The sequence below is a fragment of the Fukomys damarensis genome, unplaced genomic scaffold, assembly GCF_012274545.1.
Source record: "Fukomys damarensis isolate Sample0158 unplaced genomic scaffold, DMR_v1.0_HiC HiC_scaffold_2, whole genome shotgun sequence".
Lineage (NCBI taxonomy): Eukaryota > Metazoa > Chordata > Mammalia > Rodentia > Bathyergidae > Fukomys > Fukomys damarensis.
The window spans coordinates 4,306,931-4,321,794 of NW_022900914.1; positions in this window are offsets into that span (position 1 = coordinate 4,306,931).

The following is a 14,864-nucleotide window of genomic DNA, read 5'->3' on the forward strand; positions in this document are numbered from 1 at the left end:
TTGGGTTCATCCCACAGGAAGACACAGACATGGCCTTTTGAGCTGGCAGTTTATTTTAAAGTGAAAGTGAGGGAGCAGAGAAAGCAAGAGAGGAAAGGAGAAAATTCGGCAAACTGTACTGATTACCACTGTGAACCAACGGGCCTCTGTCTTGCAAAGAAGCCACTCAACAGCCATGTTGAGGTTCAGCCACTTCTCCATCGATTTCCATCCTGTGTCGTTTAGAAATGTCCTCCAACACCATTGATTTCCTCCCACATCTAGTTTGCCTGGAGTACAAAACATGGAGCTAATCAAGTGCAGAAGTCTTTGGGAAATAAATCTCTGGAACCAGAAAACAAAAACACTGTGTGTGTAAAGGGAGGCCCCAGCTGAAACTGAAATCAAGGACTTAGCAAAAGACGTGGCCAGGGTCTGAAAGCAGGAACGACGGTATAGCTGTCACCTGTCTGGGGCTTCTCAGCCTTAGAACCACTGCCATTCCTACTAGATCATTCTTGTCGGAATGGCCCTTTTGCATTGCTTAACGTAACATGCCCGACTTGTATCCACTAGGTACCTGTAACATTCCCCCACTCACTACAATCAAAATGTCTCATGCGAAGAAACCAAGTTACAGGTAGTGTTCTAAAGATCTCTTTCTACCACAAAAGACAATACAATCAACTCCTTGTTATTTCTTCCCTCCCCCTCCTTCCCTCCCTCCCTCCCTCCCTTCCTTCTTTTCTTCCTTTTTATCTCAAACATTGGCTTATTATTTTATATCTTCTAGGCAGTTGGCAGTATCTTCTAGTAGTTGGAGCTCTAACTAAAGTTGTAAATTTAACAGAAGCAAACTTTTCTGTCCATAGAGAGCAAACTAGTGAGGAAAATTACACAGAAATAGGTAATCAAGGAGGCTATTTGTACAGATATCGGTAGCAGTTTTTTTTATTGGTCTTAACAGAATTTGGGGCCTGCTTTAGGAGCTCTGGGCCATGTGAATATTATACGATGCCTGTGAAAGCAAATCCGCTACTAATGGAGTAATAGACAAACTTCTACAGTGCTTGTTTTATGCCAGGAACTGTAGTAACTGATTTACGTATACTCATTGCTTAATCTTTACTACAACACCATGCCACATTATTACAGCTATTTCACAGATGAAGAAATCATAGCATGAGGATGTACAGTAAGTCACCCAACCCTGGTGGATGATGGCACTGGAATTATAACCCGCAGAGTCTGACTTCAGAATTGTCACTGTAATAACTGTGGTAAACTGCCTCACAGCTGAAGTCTTCCTTCTCCACCTTTTCCCCATCCAAACATCGGACTGCAATGTCTCCATGCTAGCTAAAATCTATGTATGACAACATTTTTCATATAAGCTACATTTGTAAAGATGAATTCTTTTTTATTTTTTTGGACTGTTAGTCTCAGATTTTTACATTACAAAATGGAATAAAACGACACATGCTCCTAATTATGTAATGCTTTAAGCTTTTCTTTTAAAGCAAATAGTACAATAATCCAAAGTACCTGCATAACTTTCAACTCAAAATAGGATACCTTTGGCATCGAAAGGGGGCACAATGAATTATTATGCTGGGACAGTAGAAATAAACATGTACTGTCTTGAGTAAACTAGGCCCTATGGGAAACCTACCTGAAATATAATACTCTCAAAAAGTAATATGCTGGATCCACTCACAGAAAGCTCAGGAAGTTTTAGTCTCTGTGTTTCCTACAGAGTAAATCCTCAACTTCTGAATGAGTTCATCTGGGAGGACATTTGTAAGTCAGATTCATTCATACGTCTAACAAAGTTTGTCTTTTACACCTACGACACAAATCTACAGGGCAAAACATAACAAAGAAAACAAAGGTAAAGTCCACTCATATCCATGAACGTTCACAAGTCAAATGTTCCTGAGTCAGGGATAAAGTACAGCCCCTCTCTGGTCTGAATCATTAAATCTTGTAAAGCTACTCCATACTTATATCTTTGAAAGTTTTTGCCAGTCCATCTTCATGTCCCTCTTTTGTTGGCCACGTGGCCCCTGTCTCCCTTTGTAGCGAGTCTTGGCTAAAATATACGCCAGGAGGACACTAAAGCCTTAGGATTAGTAAACTGCAATGAAGATGTTGTCAAATCTGCTTTTTATCCAAAAACCTGTGACGAGTCAGCTTCACACAGCCACCAGGATTTTGCGGCTATGTTTAGCTAATGGTCCTGAGGTACAGCGTTTATTTTAGATTATGTAGATTAGCAGCATTTAGCTAAAATGTTCTTATACATGTCAGAAGGAGGAAGGAAGACTGTAGTGAGACAGGAGAGGGCAATATGAAGTTGAAACAGAGATCAGATCAGAGTGATGCAAAACTACAGGAGCCAGAAATGGAAATGGCACCGAAGAATTAATGCAAAGGGGCTGTAGACTTGGAAAAAGACAAGGAAACAGATCGTTATAGTTCAAGGTGAAAAAATGAAAGTTTCAACTGAAGGCCAGGAAGAAAGCAAGTGGATTCCACTACTACTTGGGATGGTGTCGGGCATTCTAGCCAGTGCCGTAACATAAGGAAGAGGAGAGGAGGGCAGGAGCGCAGGGGAGAGGGAGCACATACAGATCAGAGAAGACGAACAGAACTGTCCCTATTTGCACATGATGTGCTTTTCTGTGTAGAATAGTCCAATAAATCTCCCCAAATCTCCTGCATTTAATAAGAGTTCAGCAGTGCAACACAATACAAGACAATCATACCAAAGTCTACCACACTTCTTTATAAGTAGCAATGAACACATGCACACTGAGACTAAAAATGCAATCCCACTTGTGATCGCTCAAAAGGAGAAATATTTCAGTACAGATATGGGGAAAATCTAGCGAGACATTGCTCTGTTTACAGAATAGAAGGCTTAGTGTAACAAAGATAAATTTTCCTCAAATTGATATATGAGCAAGAATTCTAATGATGCTGTAGCCATATGTATTAATCTAAAGACAAAGAAACCACTAGAGCTAAGTAACATAAATATGAAAGAAATAAAATGTGAGGGATTAATTACTTTGAATTTAAGAATTCCTATCTCATACCAAATTTTGCTTATGTCCAAAGCAGCACATTTAAATATCGCAGGATTCAAAACATCATTGTTCAATGACTTTGTCCCTTTTCTTTTTCTAGAAAACATAAGTACCCCTAAAATTTTCTATTTTTCATAGGTTGGTAAAATTTCATGTGAGGATAACCTTTAATATGATCTCTGATGTCACGCAGATCATTTTAGACAGGGAAAACCAAGGTTCCTAAAGTGAATGGATTTTACCAATACTAAAACATGCATAAATTAACTCAACTTTTCCAAGTCTGTTAATCTAGTTTTTGAGCAAAACAAATCCTCCATTTCTTAGCATGCCGAATTGAATGTAGATCTTCAAATCAGTTATAAAATCTTTTTAAATAAAATAACTTATGGAATCCAAACCAGATAATACTAGTTTTAGTTGACACTGGTTCATCTTTTCCACCATGTCCAGAATTTTCAGTTTCATACACTAACCCTTCCCTGAGGGCGCACTGTTAATTACAGCTGCATAACAATACATTTTGAAGTCTGATATGGGAAACATTCTCATATTATTCTTATTCATATTTATCTGTTAACCTTTACCTCTCTTATTCTATAAATTTATTTTAAGCTTACCTAAGTCAGAAAACAAATACTTGATATTTTCATTACAATTACACTGGGATAATAGATTATTTGGGAGAGAGAAATGAAATATTTTGGATATCAAATCTTTTCAGCCCTTAATATTGGCTACTTCACAATTTTCTTAACGGTTTTTCGATATCATTTCACAAAAATTTACATTTTTCATAGATGTCTTAGTCTGCATCAGGTTACTGATAGTTTTGAGTTAAAATAGTTTCCTTTAATTATTCACTTTCTAGTTACTGACCTGTTAATGAAATCATACCAAATTTTAATACTTCTGTTTTTTATTCATTTATTTATATTACTAAGAATTGAGCCCAGGAATTTTGCAATGAGCTGCAACCCCAGCCTTTAAAAAAAAAAAATATTTCTGGGAACTCTCCCTCTAAGACACTAAGTTCTCAGGCTGGTCTTGAACTTGTGATTCTCCTCGCTCAGACTGCCAGAGTCCTGTGATTTCAGGCTTGCACCACCACAACCTACTTATTAATTTTAATAGTTTTCTATATGCTTTTCTATAGATGCCCAAGTCATCTGGCAATGTAATTTTACTTCTTATACTTCAAACCATATCAATTAATTTCTCTCAGTATTAACTTCTTTCTGTATTTCCAGATTCATTGTGCTTCACAGGTCTGGCTAGGATAGTCGGTGTTAACTAGTAGTAGGGTAACACTCAATCTCCTTTGGTCGTGGTATTAGGGAAATATGTCTCCATGAAAAGTATTTATTTAGGAAGTTAAATGCTTCGTCCATTATGTTGAGGGGGGTTCCTTTAATTTCTTTTACTTTTATTTTCCATCATTAATAAAAGTTGAATTTTCTCAAATGCTGTTCCCACGACTGTTAATTTCATGGCTTTGTACTTTAGTATGATGGATTTTCCCAACACATTTTCCCAAATACCAGTGTGAACACTAAATCTAAGTAGCAATTTTCTAAATCTAGAATTCTAATCATGTATTTCTGAGAATATCTAACTTGGTCATGATATATTGTGTTCTTTTATTCATTATAGGTACTGTCTGTCAATATTTTATTTAGGGTGTTTGCATATATATATTCATGAGTGAAATTGGCTAATAAATTTCTAGATGCTATCTATGTTAGGTTTGGAATCAGGGTTCTGTGAACTTTAAAAATGTGTTGCACAGTATTTCCACTTTTTCTATATTAATTTTGTAACATTTGATTCTTGCACTCTTTGTTAAAATATACTATAAAACATTCTGTCTGATGCTTTTTGTATGGGAAGAATTTTAACTGACCAATGATCCTGTTTTAATGATTATAGAACTGTGAGACATCTATTTCTTATTGAGACAGAATTGGTAAGCTATTATTTTTTTGGACTTTTCTGGTTTTTATGAAAGTTTTCTAATTTATTGGTATAAAGTTATTTACATGCATTCAATAACATTTTATTCTCTGAATTACTTTGGCTATGTCTGTTTTTCGCACATTACTCTTTAAATTTTAGACTTTCTCTTTGTTCTTAATTAATCTTGAATCTTGATGGATCTTGCTAATTCACTGTACAAATAAATGTACTTTTTTCATTTGGCTTTAGATTTGCTTTTTTTACATTTTCTTTTCTACTTTAGACCATTTCTTCTCCTACACTCATCCCTCAATCCCTCCACCCAACTTTCAAACAAATGAAGGAAAAGAAAAATCTCAACTTGGATGCTTAAGTCACTCATTTTTCGGTTTTTCTTTCTTTTTGAATTCTTTTAACATTTACGTATAAAATTTATATCCAAGTATACTGTAACTCCACAATTTTGGTATGTAGCCTATGTATCTTTCAATTCAAACCTTATTCTAACTTCTTTTATGACTTCTTATAATGTATGCTGGTTCTTTTTTAATTGAGTTTATTGGCACTTTTAAGTATACAGTACAGTTACATACATCATTGGAATATTGTATCTTTTCTTTTCTTTTTTTTTTTTTTTTTTTTTTTTTTTTTTTTTTTTTTTTTTTTTTTTTTTTTTTTTTTGGTTTTTTGAGACAGGGTCTCACTATGTAGTTGAGACTGACCTGGAACTCACTATGTAGGCTGCTCTCAAACTCACAGCAATCCTCCTGACTCAGCCTCTGAGTGATAGGATTACAGGTGTGTTCCACCATGCCCAGCTTTGGGATCTTGTACCTTTACATGACAGATCTTGGTTCTCATTTATTCCCCACACCCCTGCCCTCCCTTCACCCCCTTCAAACTCCCCTATTTACAAAGACGTTTTTCCTTTTCTCATGTTTTTTTCTTTTCCCTTATTTCTTTTCTGCTGCCCTTCCCACTTCCCGTACACTTTTAGCCCTTTTCTTCCTATTTCACATTATCAGTTATACAATTTGGATCTTACACTTTTCATTTTTCACACCAGAGAAACTATTCAGTATTTACACATAGGTGTCATATTTATTTCACTTGAGTATGGCTTCAATAAGCGTTCATTTTCCTATGAGTGACTGTAGTTTCTCATTCTTTATGGCTGAGCAGTATTCCATTTTATTAAAAAAATATTCTTTATCCAGTCTCCAACTGATGGGCAATTTGGACGTTTCCAAGTTTTAGCTATTATAAACTGTGCTGCTATAAACATGGGTGTGCATATATCACTGTGGAATGATTCTTTTAATTCTTTTGGAAAGATACCAAGCAGAGGAATAGCTGGGTCAAATTGAACCTCTAATCCCACTTCATTGAGGTGTCTCCATATTGATTTCCATAGTCTGCACTCCCACCAACAATGGAGAAGGGTTTCTTTCTCCCCACAACCCTGCCAATATTTGTTATTGATTGATTTATTGATAACAGCCATTCTTTATGCAGTGAGGTGGAATATCAGCATTGTTTTCATCTGCATCTCTAGAAAGACCAGAGATGTTGAACATTTTTTTTTCCTCATTGAGTTTATTGGTACATTTTAGGTATACAATACAGTTACATTCACCATTGGGATCTTGTACCCTTACATGACAGGTCTTAGTTCTCATTTTTTCCCCATAACCCTGTCCTCCCTTCACCCCCTCCTCCCTTCCCTATTTACAAAAACTTTATTTCTATTTTTTCATTTTCTCAGATTTTTTCTTTTCCCTTATTTCCTTTCCCCTACCCTTCCCACTTTCCCTAAACCTTTAGCCCTTTTCTTTCTATTTCACATTGTCAATTATTCCATTTGTATCATATTTACAATTATAGTTTTTCACAGCAGAGAAACTATTCAGTATTTACACATGTGTGACTTATTTATTTCACTTGAGTATATCCTCAATAAGCATCAATTTTCCTATGAATGACTCTAGTTTCTCATTCTTTATGGCTGAGTAGTATTCCATTTTATTAAATAAATATTATTTATCTAGTCTCCAATTTATGGGCAAATTGGCTGTTTCCACGTTTTAGCTATTACAATCTGTGCTGCTATAAACATGGGTGAGCATATATCACTGTGGTAGGATTATTTTAATTCTTTTGGAAAGATACCCAGCAGAGGGCTGGCTGGGTCAGATGGAACCTCTAATTCCAGCTCTTTGAGGTATCTCCATATTGATTTCCACAGTGGTTGCACCAGTCTGCACTCCCACAAACAGTAGAGAGGGTTCCTTTCTCCCCACAACCCCGCCAACATTTGTTGTTGGTTGATTTGTTAGCAGTCATTCTTTGTGGGGTGAGGTAGAATCTCAGCATTGTTTTCATCTGCATCTCTCAAATGACCAGTGATGTGGAACATTTTTTCATATATTTACTTCATGCTTTTACTTCTTTGTCTGAGAAGTGTCTGTTCATTTCAGATGCCCATTTTTTTAATCAAGTCTTTATATTTGGGGGCGCTGATATTTTTGAGTTCTTTATATATTCTAGATAATAGTCCTTTGTCTGAGGAGCTCATTGTAGGCTGTCTCTTAGTTCTTTTGGTAATTTCTTTTGCAGTCCAGAAGCTTTTTAATAAGATGAGATCCCAGTTGTTGATTCTTTGTGCTAGTTTCTGTGCTACTAAGGATTTGTTCATAAAGTCTTTTCCTATGCCACTGTCTTCAAGAGTTTTGCCTAACTTATCTTCCAGCAAGTTTAGTATTTTTGTTTTAATATTTAGATCTTTAATCCACTTGGATTCTAGTTTACTGTATGATGAAAGATAAGGGTCTAGTTATAATCTTTGGCAGGTTGAAATCCATTTTTGTCAGCACCATTTATTAAAGATGGTATCTTTCCTCCACTGAAGATGGTTGGCCCCTTTGTCACAGATGAGTTTGCTGAGTACATCTGGAGTTGTTTCTGTGTCTTCCAATCTATTCCACTGATCCTCAGGTCTTTTTCTTTGCCAGTACCATGCTGTTTTTATTACAGTGGCTTTGTAGTCTAGTTTCAAGTTGGGGATTGTGATATCCCCTACCATGTCTCTCTGCTTTTGCTATTCTAGGTCTCTTCTGGTTCCAAATGAATTTTTGGATTATTTTCTCTAGCTCTGTGAAATATATTTTTGGAATTTCAGTTGGCATTGCATTGAATTTGTATAGCAGTTTTGGCAGTATGGCCATTTTCAAGTGTATGCTGTTTTAAAAGGAAGTTTTAAAACCTCCTAAAATAAAAATTTTTCTGGCAGTGCTTTTATTACTCATCTCTAACTTAGGGTCCCTAAATATGGTTTGTATGAAACTTTTATCACTGTGTCTACTTTTACTTACTTTGCATCAATTAAGTAAATTTTTCATTCAATTCTATAAAATCACTCATTTATTTTGCCTATATAATTTACAAAATGTTAAAATAAGTATATAATGCCCCACAAATGACCATTTACATAATTTTAGCCAGTTATTAAAGCATACAAGCCTGTATTAGTGTACTTCCAGGTGAAATGAATATCAGTTTGTAGTGACTGTTCTGTGTATGCTAATTTTTGCCTAAAAACATCGTAGGCATATTTCTAAAGAGTGGCACAGCAGAGTTTAAATGTTGAAATCCAGTCCACGGGTTCTGGATGCAGCTCTGTGCTAGAGCACGTGCCACACACACGCAGGGTCCTGGGTTCAATCCTCAGCAACACAAAATAAATAAGCAGATAAACAAAAATACAATTTTTTTAAGAAGTCTACTTTCTGGCAAAGTATCTCATCATATTCCATTATTCTAATTTCTAAAACATTGGGTTTTGATTTAATACTATTTCAATATTTTCTATTTTTCAAAATTTCTCTTTTCCTCTTTCTTTGCCAACTTTCAATTGCATCTTCTTTCATTTTCCCTGTACAGTACCAATTTAGAAGTCACATATTTTATTTTCTTTGAGTTTAACCTCAGGCTTTAATCTGAATGGTGATGAAAATATGATATTAACTCTTACCTTTATCACTCTCTGAAACTATAAAACATCTATATATCATAATAATAGTTGCCTACTTCTAAACTTGTCTGTCATTGCTTCTATTTTCGTGTATCTACTCAAACATTTTATTAGTTTGCTGCTGTTATTGCTGTTGTTTTCCCTTTCCTGAGTCCTGAGAGTGCTTTATCCCCCAGGTGCAAATCTGTGTCAGACACGTGATTGGCAAATATTTTGCTGAAATCTGTGCCTTGCCTGTGAAATCACTTTGCGTCCATCAGAGAGCAAAATGTTGATGAAGTCCCACTTCTCCACTCTTCCCATGACGAATTATTCCTTCAGACCTATCAAAGAACTCTTCCTAACTCCAGCAAGTTTTTCTCTCTTGTTTGTTTCTACAAGTTCTATGGTTCTAGGCATCACACTGAAACATACAGTTCATTACTTTTTATACTGGGAGTGTGGTTTGAAGGTGTGTGTGTGTGTGTGTGTGATTTAAACTGATTACAGAGAAAGGAACAAACAAGGTAAGTCCTGTGATGGCTGCAGTTATAACTGGAAAGAATTTGCAGGCTGCAGCATAAGAAGGGAAATCAGCCAACAAAGGACCTTCTCCTGTGGGGGGGTGGTAAGACGAGACTTTAAGAAGCAGGCAGGAGGCTCAAATTTTCAGGACAGGCAATGTGCGAGGAGAGACATTCATTCCCTCTCCTCACCCTGGGGTAAACTACAGAGGCTTCTGCTCCAGCATGAAGTTGGGCTTGGACCAGCACGTGCCTGGTAACACAGCACCTGAGGCTGAGAAAAGGAAAAATATATCATCCAACATGTAAAATGGTTAGAAGGAGTGATCTTCAGTTCGTACACACCAGGAGTAAGTCGCAGGAAATCTACGTACCTCTCTGACACCTGATAGAATCCGCAGAGGTGCCCCATGTGCCTAGGTTGAAGTCGGCTTTGTCTGCGCATTACAAAGGCATAACTGAACTCCAGAGCAAAGCTCATGAATACATATATAAATTCAAGCATACCTGCAACCCAAGATTCATAATGTCTACCATATAATCCAAAATTATCCATCCTACAAAACAGCAGAAAAACACAACCAACCAAGAAAGACTCAAGGTGATGGGAATTTAAATTGGTACAAAAGTTCTGGGAAAAAGTGCATGGAGATTCCTCAAAAATTTGAGACAGGACTACCATGCGATCCAGCAGACTTCTTGGGTGTATCTACCCATAGATTTGCAATGAGTAAGCCAGAGAAACGTCTGAAAACCCGCGTGCACTACACCACTGCTCAGGCCAGACACAGAGGCAACCTACACTCCCGCCAATGGAGCAGCGGAAAGGAACCTGCGGTGTGGGCCCACAGGCAAATTCTAGCCAGCCTGAAAGAGATAAAACTTCATTTGTAACAGCAGGAATGGAAAAACTATAGTAAGTGAAATAAGCTAGGGGCAGGAAGGAAAATATCACGCGTTTCGCTTCATATATGGAATCTAAAATAACTGAATGCAAAGAAGGCAGAAAATAGAGCGGTAGCTACCAGAAAGTGGGGATCAGAAAGAAGAAGACAAAGGGGTTCAGCACCTCAGTGCATGCCCTCAATTTCCCAGGAGGAAAAGGTCCTTTTTTCATTTATATACATCGCAGATGGCGGTGACTCAGTGATGATAATGCATTGTTCACTTCAAAATCGATACATAAATTTCAGATTATCACTAGAAGAATGAATGCTTTGGGCACAGGCACACTGATGGGGCAACATATTCATAAACCATAATGGTTTATTGCTCCCTAAAGACCTAAAAGCATAATCTGTCAATTTACAGTGAAAAATTAAAATCGAAGAACACTGACATAATGGTAAAATTAGTGGACAAGGACATAAGCCATAGTTGTGAATAAAGGTCATTTGTTATGTGCACAGAAGTGGAGGAAACTTTAACTATGGTGGAGATGTGGAAGATAGAGAAGGACTGAAATCAAACTTCTGTACCACATGAAGTGAAAGCTGCGCTAGGTGTGGTCGGCAGACGACCGGTTACAGAACAAAACGGTGCATACCCTTGAAAAGTCAGCAGTAAGAGCACTTGAGATAAAGCCCAGAGAAAAGAAAACAGCTGAAAAAGATAAGCAGCAGGCTTGGTGAGAGGAGGAACCAATTCCCAGCAGCCTCGTGGTGCACGTGAAGTTGGCGTATGGGGGAGGAGTTACTTTCTCCCCATTGCCCAGGCTTCGCTGTGACCGGAGGTATGGATGGGTGCCAAGGACAGAGGACACCCACTGTCCTTCACTCATAAGACCCTCACACTTTTGTGATTGGTGATCCATGAATTCATGAATGTTCTCCAACACCGACTGACAGGTGAGCGATTACAAAGTTGGTTGACCGGATCCATTTATCGCCTGTTAAAAGAAACTACCACTTGCTTTTCTTTTGTCTTTTATATTTGACTCTATGCAAAGAACAGGAAATTCCCCTTGTAGATTTTCTCACCTTCATCAGAGGAAATATTTGTCTCAGTGTGAAGTAAGATAATTAAAATTAAAAAGCCACCAAGTGGTGGTCTACTGTAAAGCTCGTTGCAAAGGAAGATTGTAGCCAATGCATGTGAACTATTTGTCTGTAATAAAAATGGTATTAGAATGAGGTCCCCACTTGGTGCACCGTCTCAATCTAACTAACCACTTTTCAAAGGAAGCACTTGGCCATCCACTGCATTTTTCAGATCTTACTATTCAAAGAGCATTTCTTGTATGAGTTAATGTTTTTAGTACTCACTGTAAAGAGCCAAATAAAGTTCACTAAAATGGGTCAGAAAATACTTTCATTGATTTTTCTCACAGGGAATGTGGATAGTCTAACACACTTTTAAGCTCAGGACCGAAATTTTCCATTCCTAGCATGAGAGCTAAATCCGTGCTGAGTTCCCGGCATGAGGAGTTGAGCTCACACCTTCCTGCATCCTGCTTTGGTGTGGATTGTGGAGATGTTTCTGGTCCTGTCACCTATACAAGAGCTGAAAGCGAGTCACTTAGGTTTGACCCTACGGCATATTTGGTTTAGGTCTTACACTCACTTAGATTATTCAACAGCTTCATAACTGGACAGAGAAACTCTCGGCATAAACTGCGTCTTCCTCAAACATCCAGGCCTAGAGAAGGTATCCTCGGCACACATTCCAGATACTCCCTCTGTGATAAAAGTGGGCGTAATTCTCTTGGAATTGCCAAACTTACCAGCCTAGATGTTGTTTACGTACTCACATGTGACTTCCTGCTAGACCATGAGTGCCTTGAGGGCAGAGACCTGGTTCCCTTCGCCTGAACACAGGAAACATTCAGGGTAATGTGAGCTACTCCAGGGGAGGCCAGGGTGGGACTCCTGGCCTCAGGACTGGGGACCCCTGCACAGAGGCCACTCTGCCAGCTCCATCTTCCCTACGGGTGTCGCTTGCCAGCGTCACGCCGCTGCTCAATTGTCAAGACTTTATCTGGGCACGGATGGCAGGAAGCAGCCCACGACTGACTGGGGTCTCTCCCGCCACCCCGGCACCTCGTCCTTCAAGCTGAGTGTAACTCTGTCTCTGCAGCTGCTCGAGCTAAGCATGCCGGCCTCCTTGTCCTCAGTCTCTCACTCCCACAGCACATAGACCCCACTGCAAAGCCTACTGGGTCTGTTCTTTACACACCCGGAATCGCACTAGTTCACAGCATGTCTCAGATATTTATTGGGATATCCTCCTCCATGGACTCTCTTTATTGCCCTTGTGCTCTATTCAAGAAATAGCCAAAGACAACATGTTTCTAAAAAGTTCAATCTGATTTTGCCACTCTTTGCTGCTCTGACAGCTTTCCGTTTCACTCTGAATAAAGGTCTTTACACTGACCCCTGAGACTGGGCAATATATGCTCCCCAGATTGATCTCATCCTCTGCTGCTGTACCTCTTATTCTTCTGCACTGTCCCAGGACACAGGCCATCCTGATGTGCCTCAGGATCTTTGCACATGCTGTTCTTGGTGCCTGAAATGCTCTTCTTCCAAAGAGTTTTACTTCCTTCAAGTCTCTGTTTAATGATCAATACATGGGCAAGACCTTCCGTGTTTACCTCACGGAATGTAAGAGCCCCAAAACTTACACTGGCATTCTTTATCTCCCACGTTAATTTCCTGTGCATTGCATCTTTCAATATCTGACATCTTGTCTGTAGCAGAATGACACATTCTAGATAGAATGTCAGATGGTGAAAGGCATCATGCAAAGACTCATAATCCAGAATGTGTAAATGTTCCTGTATTTGGATCACAAGACTCTCTGCAAATGTAGTTAAATGAAGGTGAAGAAAGCACCCCATCACCCCTGCGTGCCTTGCACGCTGCCCTGTGGATCCCAAGAAGCACAGGCCCTTCTCCATTTAGTTTGCTGCTCTCCCTCCAGGGCTGCAAACAGTGCCTGACACACAACAGAGCTTCAGCTACCTCGAAGAAATGAGTAAATGATGTGTCAGAGATGCTGAGGCTGGAGGAGCTCCGAAGCAACTGGCCTGGACGGGCTGAGCCTTCGAGGAGAGGGAGGAGCAACCCGGCCTGCGGAGACCCCAGCAAGAGCGTGGAGCCCGTGGAAATGACTGCTTTCTTCTTCCGAGCTGTGTTGAGCTCCCCCCAGGCATCACTTTCACTCCCCCTGAAGCGAGGGTGGTGGCCAGTACAGCACTGTTCCTCGGGTGCATCCTGCAGCGGTCCAAGACCACTCTACCACGCACAGAGTCGAGCACGTCCTGCGCCTCTGACGGCCCACAACACATGGGCCTGGGAGAACTGAGTGTAAATCCGGCTGTGCCGCGGCTCATGGGGCGGGCGCCGTGGCTTGAGATTGGCCACGTGCTCCAGGGCTGACTCCTGTCCCCTGTGTGGGCCCAGAGAATCCATCTGACCGTGGTCTTCACGGGGACTCTGAAAGTGGACGTTTCCCATCCCCCGGGTGGTTTCCCCACAGAAATGGAAGCAGAGAGGCTGAAGTAACTCTCCCAGGAGCGCATACAAATCCATGGTGTGACACACACGAGCTGACGTTGAGGTTTCAACCTCAGGCCTCAGAGGACCGGGCCGGATTCCACTTGCCGTGAAGCCTCGGCCACTCCTCTCCCTCAGCTAACTGGAACTGCCTCGGTTTCTGAAGCTCAGTTTCTCCATCCACAAAATGGAAATAACTTCAAACAGTTGTTAGGTGGATTTAAAAAATCACTGTACACAACAGAAACTGTCCAATAAAGGAATTCACTTTACGTAGGATGTGCCGTTGGCCTGGGGCTTCAACAAACACAACCAGCAAAATTGGACTTGAGGCCTGGCCATTGTTTTCTCCCCGGGTTCCACCTCCACTCAGCCGTTTGTCTCTCCCTCGTCCTGCTCTCCAGGACGGTTATCCACATCTGTACTTCAGAGTGTGGCTGTAGGCTCTTATCCCACGTTGAGACTCTCACTCTGGAAGGAACTCTTTCCAGCAAGGGCTGGGAGGGGAGCTCGCAAGACAGCAGCACAGCATTTCTGGGCAGCGTGGGAAGCCTCCGAGACACCACATCTTCTGAAGGCAGAGCTTCCCGGACCACAGTCTTCATTCGTGGAGCCTCGCAAACCAAGGTCAGCATCAGCGTCTGTCTCTCCTGCAGGGCGTGAAGCCCCTCGGGCCAACTGTTCCTCTGCAAATAGAACCAGCAGAGCTCTTGCCACCTTTCAAGCCGTGCAGACAGCCGTGGGCTGGAGCAGCTCACTCCCGACAGCCCTTCATCTGCTCCCTCCTCCTCCTCCTCCTCCTCCTCCT